Consider the following 22,060-nt stretch of genomic DNA (forward strand, 5'->3'; position numbering starts at 1 on the left):
CCTTCACATCAGAGGAGTTGGAGAAACTAGTGAATGGGGTCCTCCCCCAGTACACGCTACTCTACGGTCCTCCAGACAAACAGGTGAGTACACTGTGAGAATGCTGTATGGGCAATGCCTGTTTGGAGTGGTGTGGATGGAAGATACGGGGGTGGGAGATGAGGCCTGCATGATCGGACGGTGAGTGTATGTGCGTCAGGGCAAGGGTGGGAATGTGAGACAATGACTGTGATGGTCCGGATGGTAAAAGTTTTACATTTTCCCCTGTACTATTCCTCTAGGTCAGCGAGCACCAGAAGAAGGATATTTGACATGCCATTGCCAAGAATGTCCGAACCCTGGGGGTCCACCACAGACGGAGCACCCACATCATCAGGCGGAGGAGCTGTGCCACCGGAGCAGGAGGGAGCTGCATCCCACATGGCCCTGGAGGGCCAGACAACAGAGTCTGAAGTCACCAGTGGGATTGAGGGTGAGAGGAGCTCCACAGCGGGGACAGGAGATAAGACCAGCGACACGACTCCTCCTCTGATGGAAGCTCTCTTGCGGTGGCGGGCCCCTCTGTGCCCACAGCATCTACAGGTACAGCTGCCACCCCCCCTACCAGCACCGCCCTCCCAGCAGCCCCTCAGCGTGTGTCCCGTGGCCGCTCACCCAGGAGGGTGGGCATCTCCTTCGCCCCAGGCACCTCAGGCCCTGCCCCAGTCAGCCCTGCTGCCCTCAGTGAGGAGGCTATTGACCTCCTGAGATCCCTCACTGTTGGCAGTCTACCATTCTGAATGCCATCCAGGGTGTAGAGAGGCATTTGCAACAGACAAATGCATACCTGGAGGGCATTCATTCTGGCCAGGCAGCCCAACAGCGAGCATTTCAGGCTCTCTCCTCTGCACTGATGGCAGCCATTGTCCCTGTGTCCAGCCTCCCCCCTCCAACTTCCTCCACCCACACCCAATCCCCAGTACCTCAGCCTATCCCAAACACACCATCAGACCTGCAGGCACACACCTCAACACACAAGGGTGGCTCTGGCAAACATAAGCACCACACATCCCACAGGCACTCACAGAAGCATCATACCCATGCACACATACCAACATCGACTGCCTCTACTGTGTCCCTCTCCTCCACGTCTCCCTCCTCCCTCCCTGTCACATCTCCACTCACACTACATCTTCAGCCACTACCTCCATCACCAGCACGCCCATCACCACACACCGCTCATGTGCACTCACCACCCCACTACCATTCACACATCCCCTGTGTCCTCTCCCAGTGTGTCTGTGAGCCCTCCTCCCAAAGTACACAAACACAGTCACACACCCACCCAACAGCCATCCACCTCACAACAGCCTCCAGCCCATGCACCTTCATCCAAAGTCAGCAAACGAACATCTCCTGCAACCACTACCTCTTCCTCCACTCCCAAACCCCCTCCATCTACCCGTCCCAGAAATATTTTCCTCTTAAATGTTGACCTCTTCCCTACACCTCCCCCCTGTCCGTCCCCTAGGGCCCGCCTTTCCAGGTCCCAACCCAGCACCTCAGCCACCACATCACCGGGCACAGTGGTGCCAGCAATACCCGGATTTTGGAGTGCGCCAAGCAACAGGGCTGCCAGTGTGCAAAGGAGCGAGGCCAAGGACATTCCCCCACCTCCAAAACAGAAGAAGTTGCCCACATCCCGGAGGGAGAAGCCAAAACACCTGCCACCAAGGGCTCAGGCAAGACAATTGTGGGGAGTGGCAAGACAGCTGCGCCACCATCCAAGGTGGGGAAGGGCCTGAAGAATAAAGGCAAGACAACATCGCCGCCAACCTGCACGGCGGACAAGACCACCACCGGCACTGCCACATGCACCGCCGCCACGGACACCACAGCTAGCAGCCCAGATACTGAACCCTTCACCAGCACCACAGACACTGTGCCCTTCAGCAGCACCACAGTCAGTGAGCCCACCACCAGCACCGCCACTACTGACACTGCCGCCACCACCGCGGTCAGTGAGCCCGCCACCAGCACCGCCGCTACTGACACCGCTGCCAGCGCCGCGGTCAGTGAGGCAGTCACCAGCACGGCAGTCAGTGAGCCAGCCACCAGCACGGCAGTCAGTGAGGCCGCCACCAGCACCGCTGCCACAATGACCGCCGCAAGCACCGCCGCTAATGACACCGCCGCCAGCCCTGCCAGCGGATCTGCGACAACGTGAGCCAGTGGCACCACCGCAGACATGGCTGCCATCCCCAGTGGTCATCCGTACGTGGCTGGTGGTCAGTTCCAGGGGCCTGGGCAGCTTCCATGTTGCCCCTCCGTCAGTGGACTGTCACATCCACTACCTCAGTCCTTGGCAGGATGAAGCACTCTAGGCACAAAGCCCCCTCCAGAACCAGTGGAGAAAGGCATCCACTACCTCAGTCCTTGGCAGGATGAAGCACTCTGGGCACAAAGCCCCCTCCAGAACCAGTGCAGAATCTCATCCACTACCTGAGTCCTTGGCAGGATGAAGCACTCTGGGCACAAAGCACCCTCCAGAACCAGTGGAGACTGTTATCCACTTGAGAGAATGTGGTTTTGCACTCCCCAGGATAAAGCAGTGGGCAACCCACCCACTGGAGAGACTTGAGAGACTGTGGCTCCGCACTCTCCAGGATAAAGCAGTGGGCAAACCACCCACTGGAGAGACTTGAGAGACTGTGGCTCTGCACTCCCCAGGATAAAGCAGTGGGCAAACCACCCACTGGAGAGACTTGAGAGACTGTGGCTTTGCACTCCCCAGGATAAGGCAGTGGGCAACCCACCCACTGGAGAGACTTGATAGACTGTGGCTTTGCACTCCCCAGGATAAGGCAGTGGGCAAACCACCCACTGGAGAGACTTGAGAGACTGTGGCTTTGCACTCCCCAGGATACATCAATAGGCATGAAGCCCCCTCGTGGAGCTGGCGTCGTGCACTCACCTGGCTGAGGTGCCCCCCCTTCCCTTCCCCCTGAGGTGCCTGTTTTATTTTGATCTGATGCCCCTGCGGTGTTCTTTCCGTTTTGATCGGGTATCTTGTGTGGGCCTCGCCCATGCATTTTGGGCCCAGTGGTCCACGACTATAAAGGTGCAGTACCTGGACTTGAATTCTTCGTGTGCATATTTGTTTATAGTGTATATAAATTTTGGACTAATGGATATTTATTGATTACAACGGTTACAATCAATTCCTTTTGTCATTGCGTTCGTTCTTCCAGTGGGGATTCGGGGGTGTAAATGTAATGTTTCAGCATGTATTGGTGTGTATGTTGTTGTGGGTGAGGGTGGGGGTGGGGGTGTTGCGTGTGTGTGTGTCACTCTCTTTTCCCTGAGTTGTAGGTGCAGTACTCACCGTGGTAGTCGCCGCCGTCGGTCATGCTCCTGGTAGAGGAGCAGGAAGACTATTGCAGGGAGTATTTGGAGTTCAGGCTCCATGGCGTCCTGGTTCCTCGTGGGGTGTGTAGAGGTGAGTGTTTTCCCTTCCAAGTCCTGTTTCTGCCGTGTTTTTGTTCTCGTTGAATCCGCCCCGGAAAAGGTGGCGGATTGGCCTGTCATAATAGTGTGTGCGGTACATTGTCTTCCGCCTGTCTGTTGCCGGTGACCGCCATGCTGTTTGTTTGTACCGCCATGGCGGTCGGAGTGTTAAAGTGGCTGTCTATGTTGGCAGTTTCCTCCATGGTTATAATTCAATTTTTTTTACCGCCAGCCTGTTGGTGGTTTTACCACCGCTTTACCACCAACCGCCAGGGTTGTAATGAAGGCCTTTGTTCCAATCGATGTGCCTGGTTCAGTGGGCCCTCCTGGCACTCTTGTGATTAAGCCATGTATCTCAAAATACTTTCTGCCTCACCGGATTTGCTCAGGCTCTCTCACCATGGCTTTGGTTCCATAATTCATGCACTCCACCGTGGGAGGCAGGTCTTTCTCAGTCTTAACACAGTCATCTCAAACCACAATCTTTTTCCTAAAGCCTTAAAGAACGATGTTTTCTCTAAAAGTGTACCGTAATCCTGTTGAACTGTCCCAACAACTTGCTTTATCAGCATCGATATCTCCTTGAGTGTATGTATGCTTACAAATATGTTCAGTTCCTCAGTTGACCCCTGTAGCTCCATTGCATCTTGCCCAAGGGATAACAATGTTTTTGCATTTTCCTCTCAAAGGAACAGCCCCATAAGGTGCATGGTGGGGTTCCATATCGTCATCTTGGTTGATTTCCCACATACATTTTTTACGTTTTCAGAAACAATCCTTTGAAGATATGGTTTGTGCAATCATTTCTATAATAATATTGATGACATCAACGTGACATTCTCTACAGAGGATGATTGTGCAGGATACTTTCCTACAGGGTGCCTGTCTGATATTTCCAATTAGAGCGAACTAAGCTGATTGAAATAGAGGCCATAACTGTCTACTTTGAACTGCGGGTGAAAGAGAGACAGCACAATCAACCGAATATGGACTTATCAGGAAGTAGTACGTTGTATTATTGCAATGGGATGTTGTGTTTGATTGTGATCGTGGAGTTGCATTCCATTTGGACTGTTTTGCAGAGCAGATCCATGCTATGTTTTAATTGTTTGTTATGTTGTTTTGTGTATATTGCAATGTCATGTTCTTTTGTTTACTTTAGACTTCATCGCAGCAAACGTCGCTACTTTTCAAGCCAATTGCAGCATATGCCTTTAAAATTTCCATGACAGCTAGCCATTGTCTAAGGGTGTAAAATGGCGTATCTCACTATCGAACTCTAAACAAGGCCCTCTGTCCTAACTTAGTGCCCCCAGGGCGGTGGAAGAAAGTGGCACGAGCTGAATTTGATTAGGCATGCTTGGTCTTTGGCAAAAGTCATTATACAGCGCTTGCTGCAGGCTTCCCACGATAGCCATGGCCCGTGCACTCTTTTTTTCTCACAAACAAAGCGGTTATCACAACCACTGTGTGGTACATAAAAAGCCTGAAAATTGAATCACAGGGTCGTCCTCGATAAGCGATACCTAGAATGTGTTTTACGCAGTCTCTTTCCTGCAAGCAACGATGCACATTTTCCTACTATTTACTTTGAGTGGGCAGATGAATAAAAACCGTGATAGAGTTTCCACAGACAACACACGCTGGTCCTCTCGCTCAGCGGTATGTTATCCTGTCTTCCCTGTGATTAGATTGTATCTCAGCACAGTATGTATTTCCATTGGTTTGGGGTTTGTTGTCAGAAATTCCAGTCAGTGATTCATAGTCTGGGGTAGCCCGAAGCTTGCATAACCCGCTCCTAACTGTATTCATCATTCCTGAAATAACGTTAAACATCCAGGGCTTTCTCCCTTGGTTCAGTTTTTTTTATGAGGAAATGCCTTTAGATTTACGAGAGTAGATTTACTGGCCCCTGAGGCAGCCTCCCACAGGCAAACTAGTTCCCTCTGTCTCACAGCGTCTTTCATGAGCTTTAGTCATCTGTGTTTATATTGACTTGTCTTATTTCACTGAAGGGCACTTGCACAGGGATGTAACACCTCGGTGCTTCAGTCGTGTGTTCGGCAAACCAGAGGGCTTAAAGCAATTCCTTTGGTACTAGCAGCGAAATAGTACCTGAAGTTCAGGTCAACACACCCACCACCCACATTTTCGCTTTAAAGTTATGCCTCTGCCACAAACTCAGTCAAATATACAGTTACATTTTTTAACTGAATCACGAGAGGATCAAACAGTTTAAAAAAATCATACTGTGTGCCTAGTGTCTAGAAAAGTAAATTGTCATCGAATCAGAAACAGTCATTCCAAAGTAAATACATTGTTAGAGGTCCTATATAGTGCCCACAAAATTATCCATCGGTTCTCTCAGCGCTAGGCAGGGCAATAAAACATTACTAACCGAAAAAGTGTAACTGCTTTCTCAAGGTTAGTGTCCTTCTTAGTAGATTTATGAAATTTACAAACGAGTCTGTGCATAAGAATCTATAAAAACAGTTTTCATGTACACGCTAACCTTGATTTACAATAAAACCTGCCGGTGTACAGATGGGAATAGTGTGCAAAAAGTGTATAGTGATTTTTACACAAGTACAGAAATCCGTTTTTCACATCCCAATTAAATATAGAATGTGTAGTTGCTGTCTGCTTCCAAATTCCTCACTCGTAAATTGGATGTGAAAAAACGCTGAGTTTACCCACAAGGTTTGGCTATTCACTACTTTCAGAAACCAACCATCCTACCCCTCTACTGAACACCGCTCGCCGTCTCTTCCCAAAACTAGCGCCGCATTTGCGCCACTTTTTGACGCAAAAGCGGCACAAACTTACAAAATACATTTGTATTTTGTAAGTTTGCGCCGTTTTTGCGTCAAAAAACGGCGCAAAAACGGCGCTAAAAAAGTATAAATATGGGCTGTTGTGGAAAATGCATGAATATTCTGCCATACTATATTTCATCAATGTGCATGAATGTGAGCAGATCGTGTTCCTGTGAATTAGCATCTGGGAAGTAGGTCAACAGTTGGTATTTTTGCACACTTACTCTGAACAATGTATGCACACGTGATGTGAATCAAACACTTTACACTTTAGACTCAAAGCCCACTGGTAATTCAGTGGTCCAACTTGATCCTGGAAAGTGAAAAGGAGTCTGCTTGCTGGTATGTGTGCTTAGGAACTTGTTCAGCGTGGACCTAGCTCGACAGTATTGGAGCGTTAAAAATGGGGGAGAGCCCAGATGGTGAAACGATCATATGGAGGAGGTAGTTAACAGGAATACTAGTGAGTTGAGGGTTATATTTATATGGTCCTTCAGCATTGTTTTATTTTAACGTTTTCTTTAGACCCAGGCCCAGACCAGACCAAGTATTCAACAATTTACTTTGCAATGTTAACATATGGCATATGGAAAGATTTTTAGTTGTCAGAGTGAAGTCAAATTTTCTTAGCACCAGGGTGCAATAAAGACACAGGCAAGGCATGAGAAAGGCAGGCAAAGTGCCGTTAATAAGCAGCACCATTCACAAACTTGATGCTAAAATCCAAAACACTATTACCTATGGCCGTTCTTTAGAGCTCTAATATACTTTATGTATGAAACATGAATGTAAACAATAAACTATGGGTAGATGACATGACTTGAATGACGTGAGTCCAAGAAAATACATGGTTACGCAAATATTACATTTGTGTTAACATGAAAGAGTAAAAAAAATACTTTTTTACACTCAAGTTGAAGGAGTCGAACCATTTGCTCGCGTGTGCTTTTTCTGTGGCTGTTTTGGAATAGTGTCAAATTGTGTTTAATTTGGTCATGATAGAGCGGTCCGTAGTAATAATTTACCTACGTTTGGACGCTCTTTAGGCCGATGAATCTTTTGACTTAGTGGGAACTCTCTGTACTCTTAATCCGGTCAATCTCATCAAAATCAATAATCAATAACGAACATAAGCAACCCCTTGAACGACATAACACTTTACAATTAATCCAGAATACATTTCGGCGAACCCTGACCTTTCAGTCAGGAATGACCACACCAGTTTATTGCAAAGTTAGTGAATTTATTTCCCTATATTAACAAAGCTAGCACAATATAAATGTGTCTCAACACCAAATGATAAACATATATGAACATTAATAGCTGTCCATAACGTCGAAACAAGTGCAATCTATGAAGCATTTGAATCACAAGACATTCGATAATAGCAATGCAAATCACTAATACGATAATCTGTAATGAACTAATAGCATACATTTAGTCAGCATAACAAGATCTCAAATTGCATCGTGCGACATATGGAAACCTCGTCTAACCCCAAATTAGCATCGGCATGTGGGACTTCATGCAAAAACAATTTAGCAACATTAATTTAGAAAAAACTCTTAACTAGGGCTCTTACCAAAATCAGCAGTTGGTTACCTAAAAGGAACACAATGCAATTTTACAATTTCCTTTCATATTTACCAATTACGATCAGCATACAAGGAAGTCTTCGTCTCACAGGTACCGTTCTTCGGTCAGCATGGGTACCGTTTCTCGATCAGCATGGGACGGGACAAAGGGGCAGGGGTGGACGGGGCAAATGCCTCACGGCGGCAAGGTAAACTATTACTTCATGCAAAGGGATCAAATCAAAGTTACAGTCTCTAGGGCAAGAATCATTAAAGTCTCTTTCTCTCGGTTAGAGAAAGAATCAAAGTCTCTCAAGATGGCGTCGCAGCAAAGTGGGCCATAATAGCTACGAAGTCCGAATGTTCGTAATCGCGGGCAAATGGCTACCTTCTTCTCGTGCACCTGATTTTTATAGACAATAGTTCAAGTCCTGTAGGGTCTCCATTGGAGGGTTCATAGGTTAGCTTCAAATTGACCAATCAAAAACGACAGTTCTCAAGCTTTTACTTAAGCATACATTATCCTTGGAGATGGGTACGCAAGTTGCAACATTGTCTCCCAATTAGCATACTCTCAGAGCCTCCATTGTCCGCACCTGCAAGTCGACCTTGAATTAAAGAGAAAATATGCCAGGCTGGCACTAACTTTAAGATAAGCATGTGAACAGTTTCTGTGGAAAAGTACAGCTTCTAGCAAAAATACGCGTTTATTAGCACAGTGGAAAAATACGAGCATCTAAACCGTGAGACCGGGCAACTAGGCCAAAGCCTCCGCTAAAGTCAGGCTAAGCTAAAGCATTTCAAATAGGCAAATCGTAGCACACGTTTATGATTATGTCGGATTAGTGCAATTCTAATTCACCACGTTATATAAAGCACGCATATAAATGATGGCAAACTACTCTGAGGGCACATTTTGTCCCCGTACAATCTTAATTAGTTCGGTTAATGTCACACATGATTATTTCAGCACTACGTTTAAGCGTTAATAAATCAAAACCTTCATTTTCTGCTTCATCAATCCCTCCTCTGATGACTACTAGTCATCACACCAAACCACGCCCACAAATTTTATTCCATTAAAATTCTGTCAGTTCCCTTTTCCTTTTAGTTCCCCTAGTTTGCGCTTTGTATTCTTCTGCCATTCTTTTCATAATTTTCTCTTCTTTTCTTCTTTTAATTCTTTCCATAATCATTATTATTCCCTTTTTTATTCCCCAAATTCCAAATACACAAATTATTACTATTAATATTCCTTCTATTATTTTCAATAATATTCCATTCCAAATTCCCCCAATCCAATGTCCCACTGAAGCAAGTCCCTTTCCAACCTTCTCCCACACTCCTGGTTCTTTCAATTCCTTCAAGTCTGCACTTTCCTTTGTTAGATTAGTAAGCATAGTTTTAATTTTCACACTATTATCAGGTATATAGGTACAGCAGTGACGTGCACCAATCATTTTGCAAACGCCTCCATCCTTTGCTAAAAGAATGTCTAAAGCAAGCCTATTTTGAAGAGTCATAGCTCTTTCCGCTGCAAGCTCAGCATCTATCAGGATTATAGCACCTGAAAACTTTGTCAACATGTTATCCACTATAGTAGACAACTTTCGTATCTTGATGGAATTCAACACAACTCCCAATGAAGGAATCATGGCTCCAAATATATCACCTACCACAGCAGCTGCGGTCTCTCTTTTCTGGATACGATGAGATCCAGATGTCTTTTGAATCATCGATACGTCATCCAGTTGATAAACCTTTGGGAACACTATACCCAAATAACATCTCCCCCACCATCCCTTTGGAAGACGATAATAAGCGTTATGCCCACAAATGTAATATACACCTGGAATGACAGGGTCAAGTCCATTCATCATGAATGTCCATTTGGCCTTAAAAATAAACGTATGTTTGCATTCACTCGCTCCTACAAAAATGTTGTCATAATAAGATTCTCCTCGATATATACAAAATTTCCCTACATGCCAAGCATCTAAAGCTATTTTCCCTTGTGTCTTTATAGCAGCAAAATCATAATTATCTACTGAAGTCCTCTTACTTAACTCCTTTTCTAATTTCGCATTCATTTGTGCCCTTCTATCATCTGTGCGATCTAAAAAGCTTATTTCTACAGCAGAGACTGAGCAAGTAAGGTTCTCCCTATGAGCATGAGCTGTTTCAAAAGGTTGCATTGGCTCGAAAAATTCCCTCATTATTTTAGCATCCCAATCTTTAGCAGTCTGGCTAAGCTGCGCTATTATAGGAACATAAGCAAAGGTAACATCATAATTCGAGTAAAAATATTGTATGTTAGTCTGACCATAAAACCTAGACATTACTATACTACATGTAATCCCATATGTAAGAGGCATGTGGTGATAAGTTACCCCTTCCTTTACCGATGTCGGTATCTGTGTACACACATAACAATCCTTCGCATCCATAGTCTCAACATACTCTGTTAGTAAGCGATAGAAAACGTTATACGAAAGCTCTTTCTTATCGTGCAAGAGCCTCTCATCCAATGCTAGTCTTTTCAATGGTGTTAGTTCGGTGACAGTAACAGGAGCAATAGTAGAAGCCTCGATATTCTCACTTTCACCCTTTCCATGCATTCCAATCACAATTGCCATTATTATTATTACACATGTAATTACCAAGCCTATACACACATATTTACAATATTTATTTCTGTTATTTTGCGTAGCGTACCTAGTCATGATCTGTATAGAATCAGAGAGCTAGAAGCACTTATAAATGAAACTATTTAGCAATTCAGTTACAAAGCTGAACAAGCGCAATGTTCACACCGTCTTCTTCAAAAGGCCAGTCACTTATCGGTTAGCAGCATTTGTCTCAATTCGGCAATAACTCAGTCTTTATCAGTTTAGCAAATGTCTCATCCGGTTTAACAATGTCTCAGCTGGTTGTTTCTTTCACGTTATATTGTAGCGAGCAATATCATTTACTACTCTTTCAATCGACAGAGTCTATGAAACTTTTCTTTTCTATTGGTATCTCTTCTTCTTCTTCGCTCTCGATGCTTAGAGATACAAACTCGTCAGTCCAATCATCATTGACTGCATATGCCCATTCAGGACCGGAATACCTCCTGTTTGGTATCCTTTTTCTTTTCAATTTAGCTCCCCTTTTCGACTCTGCTTCGCTGGTACTTTCCTCTTTTGTCAAGTCTTTTTCCTCACTTGACGATTGTTCCACAACAGTCACTTCCTTTCTTTTCTCTTTCACTTTTGGCCTTCCTCCTTCGTTCAAACTTTCTTTACCCTTCTCTTTTATTGGTGAGATACTCAGTCTTCCCTTTGCACCATGTCCATTTGATGGACCTGCGATCTTTTCTGTGGAAGCTTGAACCTTTTCGTTCTTTTCTCCCTTATCCCCTTCTTCCGGGGAATCGATCATGTTCTCCTTTTCTTTTTCTGTGTCGTCTGCTTCTGGGAAAGCCCTCCTCTGATCAGGCTCTCCTGCTTTTTCACCTTTTTCGAGCCCTTCGCCACCGTTACTTTCTTCAGGCTCTTTATCACTTTCAGCTGCTTCAGGCTCCTTGTCACCTTCAGCTGCTTCAGGCTTTTTGCTTCCCTCAGCTGCTTCAGGTTCTTTGTCACCTGCAGCTTCTTCGTCGCTATCTGAACTTTCTCCTTGGTCTCCCCCAAGTGAGTTGGTGTCTTCGTCGTCGGAGAATATCTCTTTCTCTCCTGCTTCTGCCTGTTCGCTTTCAGTTCGCTTTTGTTCTGTTTCAGCACTCGGCACTGTTTTGTCAGGCACTGGTAGTTTCAGCGCTTCAACTTCCTCATCTGTGGGACACAGCACCTTCTTTGTGTGACTGGCGTGAATCCAGTTGGGAACCCCCGCACACTTCACAGCGGTAGTTTTCGTCAGGATCACTTGGAAAGGGCCTTTCCAACGGGGTTCCAGACACGACTTTCTCACGTGCTTCTTTACCACGACCCAGTCACCTGCTTTCAGTGCGTGTCCTGGACCTTGAATCGGTGGCAAGGTAGTCGCTTCCACCTGGTGAGAGAAAGAGCGAACCACGTCAGCCAGTCCTTTGCAGTAGTCTAACACCATATCATCTGTAATATTCAAAAGCATGTTTGCGGGAACTGCAGGAAGTCTCATAGCCCTGCCCATGAGAATTTCGTGCGGAGACAGTCCAGTTTTTCTATCAGGAGTGTTTCTCATTGACATTAGCACTAAGGGCAATGCGTCAGGCCATTTCAAATTTGTCGATGCACATATTTTTGCCATTCTCGATTTCAGCGTACCATTCATCTGCTCCACCAGTCCTGAGGCTTCAGGGCGATAGCTACAGTGCAGCTTTTGCTCAATGTTCAGCGCTTCGCAAAGTAACTTTATCACCTCGTTATTGAAGTGACTTCCCCTATCTGATTCTAAAGAGATCGGGAATCCGAAACGTGGTATCAACTCCCTCAACAATAGCTTGGCAACTGTAAGGCTGTCATTTCTACGTGTGGGGTATGCCTCAATCCAGTGACTAAAAATGCACACAATCACCAACACATATTTCAGACCCCCATGCACAGGCATCTCAATGAAGTCCATCTGCATTCGACTAAAAGGACCGCTTGCCCTACCAATGTGACTCGCGTTCACAACTGTTCCCTTTCCTGGGTTCATCTGCTGGCAAGTGACACATCGATGGCAAACTGCTTCTGCAGCTTGACGAAATCTGGGGTTAAACCAATCAGTTTTGAACAATCTTATCATGGCATCTCTCCCTAGGTGAGCCTGCCCATGATAGAACCGCGCAAGCTGTGATAAGAGACTATTTGGCAAAACAAACTTTCCCTCATGTGAAACCCATAACTCATCTGGTCTCTTTATACATTGTGATTTAATCCAGGAATCTCTTTCATCCTCCCTGACATTATTCTGTAGTGCTTTTAGTTCCTCTATTGTATCTACGACCTTCAAGGCAAATGCTTCAGCTGGTTCGAGTTCTGGTTCACTTATTGAATTCCATTCATCTCTGAGTAATATACAGTTCAAGGCACAAAATCTTGCGACTTGATCCGCATATGCATTTCCTAGAGACACATAGGCCCTCATTCTGACCTTGGCGGTCGGCGGAGAGGCGGCGGTCGGACCGCGAACAGACCGGCGGTCCAAAAAATGGCATTCTGACCGCGGCGGTCACCGCCGCGATCGACCGCCACTTTCCCACTCCGACCGCCACGGCGGTCATGACCGACGGGCTGGAGTTTGCGCACTCCGGCCCGGCGGTCGACCCAAGACCGCCAACCGTATCATGACCCTGCTTACCGCCGCGGTTTTTGGCGGTCGGGAACCGCCATGCGAACCATGGCGGTAGGCACTATCGGGGCCAGGGAATTCCTTCCCTGGCACTGATAGGGGTCTCCCCCACCCCCCACTACCCCCCACGAGTCCTCCCCCCACACCCTCCACCCCCCCAGAGGTGGTACGAACCCCCTGCCCCCCCCACCCTGACATGCACATACACGCACCCCGACATGCACGCACCCCCAACATGCACATATGCACACCCCCTACACACACACATACACAACGGGGGCACATACCCGCACACATACATGCCAACATGCGCACCCGCCGAACTACACACATTGCCCATAGGCACAGCAGCACCCCCGCCCGCATGCACGCACTCACACACCCCCTCTACACACCCCCATGCACGCACACATCACACAACACCCCCCCACCCCCTCCCCTCACAGACGATCAACTTACCTTGTGCGTTGGTCCTCCGGGAGGCGACGGGAGCCATAGGGACGTGACCGCCAACAGAAGACCGCCAACAGAAGACCGCCACACAGAAATGTGGGTCGTAATTCTGGGGGCGGTGTTCTGCTGGCGTGGCGGTGGAGGTTGACCAGTCTCCACTTTCCCGCCGACCGCCAGTGTGGCTGCTGGCGGTTTTCCGGCAGAACGCTCCAAGCGGTCGTAATACGCGCAGCGGCATACCGCCGCGGTCGGCGGTCTTTACCGCGGCGGTAATTCGGCGGTCTTGCGAAAAGACCGCCAAGGTCAGAATGAGGGCCATAGTCCTGTCCTTTCGTGTGAGCACTACACTTTACCACTGCAACTTCAGCTGGCACTTGAATGGCGTGTAACAATTCCCTTATTCTCTCCCCGTTCTTCACTGGGGATCCTGAAGAAGTCAGGAAACCTCTCTGCGACCATAGTTGTCCAAAGTCATGCACAATCCCAAACCCGTATTGACTATCAGTGTAAATGGTGACTTTCATCAACGCAGACAGTTGACATGCTCTGGTAAGGGCTACAAGTTCTGCTACTTGTGCAGAATAGACTCCTTGAAGCCATCCCGCTTCCAAGACACCTGTTACGGTGCATACAGCATATCCTGCTTTCAAAATCCCCATCCCATCTCTTAGACATGAACCATCAACAAAAAGAATTTGGTCATTTTCATCAAGCTTGGTATCCTTGATATCCGGTCGAGGTTTTGTGCAAAATTCAGTCACCTGAAGGCAGTCATGCTCGACGTCTTCAGCGTTCTCAATTTCGGCATTTTCTCCAGGAAGCAAGGTTGCTGGATTCAACGTAGTGCACCTTTTCAGCTGCACATTCGGTGAGCCCAGAATTATCGTTTCATACCTTGTGAGTCTTGCTCCAGTCATGTGTTGCGTTCGGGAGCGGGTCAAAAGTATCTCAACTGAGTGAGGGACCATGACTGTTACTGGGTGTCCCATCACTATTCCTTCACTCTGAGTGAGGCTGATACCAACTGCTGCTACGGCGCGCAAACACCCTGGGAGTGCTGCTGCAACCGGATCCAAAGTAGCTGAAAAATACGCTACTGGTCTGTTTACGCCACCATGGGCTTGGGTCAAGACAGACAAAGAACATGCATCACGTTCATGGCAAAACAATGTGAAAGGCTTCGTGTAATCAGGCATACCTAAAGCTGGAGCCCTACACATGCATTCTTTCAATTCAACAAAAGCATCCATCTCGTCTCCTTTCAGCTCAATTTCATCCAAGGCATCCTTTTGGGTCAATTTCAGTAGGGGCTTTGCTAGAGACGAGAAGTTGGGTATCCACTGGCGACAATATCCCACCATTCCCAAAAACTTCCTCACCTCCTTCCTTGTCTTTGGTGGACTCATTTGGAGTATGCTTGTAATTCTTTCCTTCATTATTCTCCGTGACCCTCTCTCTATTTGGTGACCCAAGTATTTCACTTTCTTCTGACAGAACTGTAATTTGGAAGGAGACACTTTATGTCCATTCCTTCCCAAATGGTTCAACAGAGCAATGGTATCGGCTGTGCAGCCACTTTCTGTCTTTGATGCAACTAGTAGGTCATCAATGTACTGTACTAGGGTTGACTCGAATGGCAATTCTAATTCTTCCAAATCTTTCTTTAAGATCTGATTGAATATTGACGATGACTCAGAAAACCCTTGAGGGATTCGACACCAACTATACACTCTGTCTAGGAATTTGAAACAAAAGAGGAATTGGCTGTCCTCATGAAGAGGCACAGAAAAGAATGCCTGTGACAAATCGATGACTGAGAACCATTCAGCATCGCAAGGAATTTGAAACATTATCACAGCTGGATTCGGTACGACAGGGCAGCACTTGACTATGATGTCATTTATTTTCCTCAAATCCTGCACGAGTCGGACCTTTCCACTCGGCTTTATTAGTCCCATTATTGGTGAATTACATGGACTGCTTAACACTTCCTTCAGTACCCCCTGCTTCACAAATTCGTCAATGAGTTGAGCAACTTTCATGAGGGTATCTTGTGGCATGTGGTATTGTGGGGTCTGGGAAAAGATTGCATTGGGCTTTACAGTCACTTTCACTGGTTCCACTCCTTTCATCAATCCCACCTCTTTCCCTGTCATGTCCCACACCTCCTTTCCGACTGTTTCTCGTAATTCAGCTGGGATGTCTTCTTCAGTTATCATCGGGAAAAGACAAATCAGAGGATACTCTTCATCTACAGTTTCCATCTCATCCCCCTCTACACTGTCCTCTTCTTCCCCATCACTGCTCGTCTGGATTGTTATTCCTTCGTTCGAACACATGATCGAACATCCCAATTTGCACAATAGGTCTCTCCCTAACAGTGCTATCGGGCTTGAGTCACATACCACAAACTGATGCACCCCTTGATAGTTACCGATGCTGACTGGTACCGGATCTGTAATTGGGTTCGTCAGGTGTCTGTTTGCTACTCCCACCACTTGAACTGTCCTCCCTGAGAGTGGCAAATTTGGAACTTCACTGCTCTTAACTGTTGAACGTGTGGCTCCCGTGTCAACCAAGAATGAGACACGATGACCCATTACTCTTCCCTCTACGTACGGACCCCTTTGATCAACTTCCAAGGATGCCGCAAGCACACAATCTCCTTCTTCTCCTGAACTTTCACTCTCCCATACGTTGTTTATTCCACTCTCACTGTGTAATGGGAACTGTTGTACGGTGCCATTTGTACTCATTACCTGACCCGTTACCTGTGGAGGAACCATCACTTGCTGCTGACTCATTGGTGCCAACGGTATTTGCATTTGCTGATTAGGTACCATAGGTAACTGCTGTTGCATCGGCTGCATTTGCGTCATCTGCACACGAGGCATCTGCATCTGCTGCGGCTGCATAGGTTGTAATCCCTGCAATTGATTTACGGTCTGAAAATTTGGGCTTGGACCTCTCAATTTCGGTCCCCTCATTGTCTGAAATGCATTGACATCATTGTTTTGCTGACCAACACCTACACCTGTACCTGCACCTACACCTACACTTACACCTGCACCTTCCTGCACCACCATCGGGCACTCGCGTTTCCAATGACCTACTATTCCGCACACGTGACACGGCATCACCTTCTTCATTGCCTGCACACCCGTCACAACAGTGTTCAAATCCGGACCATTATTCACAAAACCTCCTCTGCCTCTGCCTCTGGCCTGTGGCTGAAACGCCATGTTTCCCTGCAACTGCAACTGCGGTTGCGGTATCTGCTGTTGGAACCCTTGCATTCTTTGCAAACCTTGCAGACCTTGCAGACCTTGCAAACCTGTTTGAGCTGCCTTAAGCTGCATCATCATCACCTTCTCTTTCAGCTTTTTCTGTTTCACTTCAATTTCGTCGCTACAGTATTTCGCATAAGTCAAGACTTCGTCAATCGGTTTAGACTGCCAACAAATCAAATGCGACTTTATCATCTGACTTATTTCTGGTCTCAGCCCTTCCACAAATCTGAACACAAAATGGAGCATGTCCTTCGCCTCTATTGTTTCCGTGCCACTGTAATTCTTGAACGCCTTCAACAACCTCTCATAGTAACTATGAATCGATTCTTTAGTCTCTTGGGCAGTTCGATCAATCTTCTGCCAATCCACGTTCTTCGCGGGTACCTTCGTTTTCAAATGCTCAATCACCTTATAGTACAAGCTCATCACCAAAGGTGATGGTGCACCTGTCTCCCTGTCCCTCTCTGGTTCACTTGTCGGCCAACCTACAGCTCTTTTGCAATCCTCCCACAAATCTGCCGGAACCACAATCTCGAAGAGAGTGTTCAGGTCTTCCCAGAGACATTTTGCAAGCTTCACAAACCTATCAGTCTGCTGATACCATTCAATCGGCTTCTCTCTTAGTTTGGGAAAATCGTCCGTAAAGGACTGAATGTCGCTTCTGTGCCATGGTACATGTACTAATTTTCCTCCTGCTGTCTCCCTCATTGGTAACATTGTTACTGTATCACTACTCTGCGGTCTTTTCTCATTGTGTTCTGTAGCACTGTCCCTCCTCTTTTCCTTCCTCTTTACCCATCTGCTTTCCCACTTGTCTAAGCACCTCCACACTTGTGCACTCTGCAGCAATTCTCTAAGGTGGGTCTTCATGCCTGCTGACCTCATGTGTTCAAAATCTGTGGTCCCAAAATCTAACCTGTAGCTCCTGCTCAAGTGTTTCGTCTTGTCTATGTCAACCCCGTTTCTGTCAGCTGCTTCCTGCAAGCTCTTATGTATCTTGTTCACTTCCTTCGTAATCCTGGGACATAGATACCTCAGCTCTTCTTCCGTGTAGGACTCTAACCTGTTCACACCCATAGTCCCTTCCACCAATTCTTGTGCTTCCATGTTCAACCTGACCCTATTCATATAGTCTTCTCCTTTCCCACTAGCTGAATTTTGTGTGGAATTCAGACTGTTGAACCACTGTGTCAGCTGTTGCGCATTCACCCCCATCAGGGTAGCGTTCACATCGACTGCCATCGATGGCTGCGGCAGCTTTTCAGTGTTCGATGTGAGAGGTATTATCAGTGGGGGGCTCCACCTCACCAGTGTTGACTGAGCACATATGGGACTAAACTCCATCAAGGACCCAGACCCAGTTGGCTGAGCCGCTATCGGAGTTATCCCTGGAGTGTTTTCTATGCACCTTCTTTCTGTCCCATTCTGCAGCATTGATCCCTGACTGTTCAGACCCGAATTAGGCTGACTATACAGAGGTACCGCTGGACCTGCGGTAATGGGTAAGGATATCGCGTCTGGGTTCTGTCCATTCCCCATGTTCTGTGGCATGTTCATTCCCACACCATGGGTCATCATTGCCGGCATGCCCATCTGGCTCCCCGTCATTTGAGCATATGCGTTTCCTCCCTGCATCTGCTTTTGAGGCATCAAAAACTGAGTTGATTCAGCTTGTGCCACTGTTTGGTTGTAACCATTCTGTACTCCCCTTACGGTTGGATCTAGAATCATTCCTGCACTGTTATCACTGTTGTAGTACCCTGGCATCTGCGGCTGATAATTTTCTGCCGGTTTCAACACGGGCACATCTGGATATATTCTCCTAACCTGCGGTATCTGCGGGGTGAACAGCAGACTCGGGTCCTTTGGTCCCGATGATGCTCCTGAACTCTGAGTTTCATTGTTCTGTACCGGTGCCGGAGGGGTAGAACTGGTACTTGGACCTTGTCCATTCTCCGCATAAGGTGGTGGACGGTCGTTCAGCAATTGCATTATCAACTCCTCATCCTCTAACTCCTCTTCTCTTCTCAACTTTTCCTCGTCCTCTCTATCCTTGGAACACTTTCTGTCTGTCTTACAGGTGGCTTTCTTACCTGTCTCTTCTCCTTCCTTAGTAATTGCGGGGAACAATTTTATCCCCTGCAATACATCTGACCTCCACACCTTCTGTGCATTATCCCACCTAGCATCCGCTAGTGTCTTTTCTACCTTCCTCATTCTGGTCTCGAACTTCTTTTGCTGTTGCTGTCTGGCCATTAGTTCCCAAATTGCTAGAGCCTCAAACTGTGCTGGCCTTGGAGGCACCTTCATGTCGTACATCGTGAATCTCAAATTCTCTAAAATCTTTATATTGAATGTCCCATATATCGGGAACGCTACGCTCCCATGTTTCTCTGTCAACTTGTGCCATTGCTTTAGCCAAAGGCACGGAGCTACCCCCTTCTCCTCCATTACAATATAAGCTGGTGTACCCTCAGGCGGCGTCTCTTCTCCTACGCTCGCTTTAATGTAAGACTCCCCCTTCATCGCACTCCTAAATGCTTTAAGGAATTTCATTTTCTCGTCTTTTATTTCACAAAGTTTATAATCAATAGGTCGCTTTTATTTCACAAAATTTGTAATCAATAGGTGACTTTAATTCCCGGAATACTCTTCACCTGCCTTTCCCCTTCCAATCGAGTCCCACGGACTGCGTCCAATCCGTGCGCGACCCTTCTCTGCAACCAACCTATCCCAGCGCGGCTCTTAGTGACGTCACACTCACACACACTGCGGCTGACAAAGCCTTGCGGCTAATCTTCCTTCACTCACCTCCTCTCGTAACAACTTCTTGCATATATTGCGAGCTACCAAAAAATAAAACAGATCTGTCGGTTTACTACAGGAAGGGTAACACAGTCGCTTCAGGACCTTAGGGACCTTTCACTAGCCTCGGGACTTTTCACTAGCCTCTGGCCGCTATTCCGTCTTTCTCAGTCCCCACATTCGCAAGCAAATCTGACCCGCAGACCTACTCTCAACTTGTCAATGATCTGTTCTAGTGCACTTAGAATCTTGTCAAAGCCCGAAGTCGAAGTTTCTTTCACTCCCTAACGCACGTACCAACTCGTTGACCACGCCCGATCAACCTACTAAACCGCCCAGACCACAACATGGATCAACATACTCCGGAGTCTCTTGACCTCGCAGGGCCCGTCTCAACAACAACCACGTGGACCTTTTTATGCACAAAGCGCCACACTCACATGAAGTTCGACGACTTCCCTACTCTCACACTCGGAGCCGCACCTCCGCTAACTCTATGAAGTTCGACGACTTCTCTACTTCTACACTCGGAGTCGCACCTCCGCTATCCTTAAAAGAAAATCCTCGCAACCTTTTCACACACCCTGCGGCAATAAGCTGTGCAAGCGCAAAACCCTAGCTTCACTCATACCATCACTAGTACCGCCAGCGCTGATTCCACACCTCCGTTCTCTCCATTCGCAAGCTCCGAGATCCCGGGAAAGTCGCGGTGGACCTAGCCCATCATCATCTTGTCAATCTGTTTTATCCAAGAAAATCTAATTCAACTTTTCGAATGGGGTCTCAAAATGCGTAACCGTTAATTCGACACCATGTACTTTAATAGTACAGGGTCCCAAAAGACGAAACCATCCTCTGCTACCATCTACTGATAGAGCGGTCCGTAGTAATAATTTACCTACGTTTGGACGCTCTTTAGGCCGATGAATCTTTTGACTTAGTGGGAACTCTCTGTACTCTTAATCCGGTCAATCTCATCAAAATCAATAATCAATAACGAACATAAGCAACCCCTTGAACGACATAACACTTTACAATTAATCCAGAATACATTTCGGCGAACCCTGACCTTTCAGTCAGGAATGACCACACCAGTTTATTGCAAAGTTAGTGAATTTATTTCCCTATATTAACAAAGCTAGCACAATATAAATGTGTCTCAACACCAAATGATAAACATATATGAACATTAATAGCTGTCCATAACGTCGAAACAAGTGCAATCTATGAAGCATTTGAATCACAAGGCATTCGATAATAGCAATGCAAATCACTAATACGATAATCTGTAATGAACTAATAGCATACATTTAGTCAGCATAACAAGATCTCAAATTGCATCGTGCGACATATGGAAACCTCGTCTAACCCCAAATTAGCATCGGCATGTGGGACTTCATGCAAAAACAATTTAGCAACATTAATTTAGAAAAAACTCTTAACTAGGGCTCTTACCAAAATCAGCAGTTGGTTACCTAAAAGGAACACAATGCAATTTTACAATTTCCTTTCATATTTACCAATTACGATCAGCATACAAGGAAGTCTTCGTCTCACAGGTACCGTTCTTCGGTCAGCATGGGTACCGTTTCTCGATCAGCATGGGACGGGACAAAGGGGCAGGGGTGGACGGGGCAAATGCCTCACGGCGGCAAGGTAAACTATTACTTCATGCAAAGGGATCAAATCAAAGTTACAGTCTCTAGGGCAAGAATCATTAAAGTCTCTTTCTCTCGGTTAGAGAAAGAATCAAAGTCTCTCAAGATGGCGTCGCAGCAAAGTGGGCCATAATAGCTACGAAGTCCGAATGTTCGTAATCGCGGGCAAATGGCTACCTTCTTCTCGTGCACCTGATTTTTATAGACAATAGTTCAAGTCCTGTAGGGTCTCCATTGGAGGGTTCATAGGTTAGCTTCAAATTGACCAATCAAAAACGACAGTTCTCAAGCTTTTACTTAAGCATACATTATCCTTGGAGATGGGTACGCAAGTTGCAACATTGTCTCCCAATTAGCTTACTCTCAGAGCCTCCATTGTCCGCACCTGCAAGTCGACCTTGAATTAAAGAGAAAATATGCCAGGCTGGCACTAACTTTAAGATAAGCATGTGAACAGTTTCTGTGGAAAAGTACAGCTTCAAGCAAAAATACGCGTTTATTAGCACAGTGGAAAAATACGAGCATCTAAACCGTGAGACCGGGCAACTAGGCCAAAGCCTCCGCTAATGTCAGGCTAAGCTAAAGCATTTCAAATAGGCAAATCGTAGCACACGTTTATGATTATGTCGGATTAGTGCAATTCTAATTCACCACGTTATATAAAGCACGCATATAAATGATGG

The sequence above is a fragment of the Pleurodeles waltl genome, chromosome 5 (genome assembly GCF_031143425.1).
Source record: "Pleurodeles waltl isolate 20211129_DDA chromosome 5, aPleWal1.hap1.20221129, whole genome shotgun sequence".
NCBI classification, from domain to species: Eukaryota; Metazoa; Chordata; class Amphibia; order Caudata; family Salamandridae; genus Pleurodeles; species Pleurodeles waltl.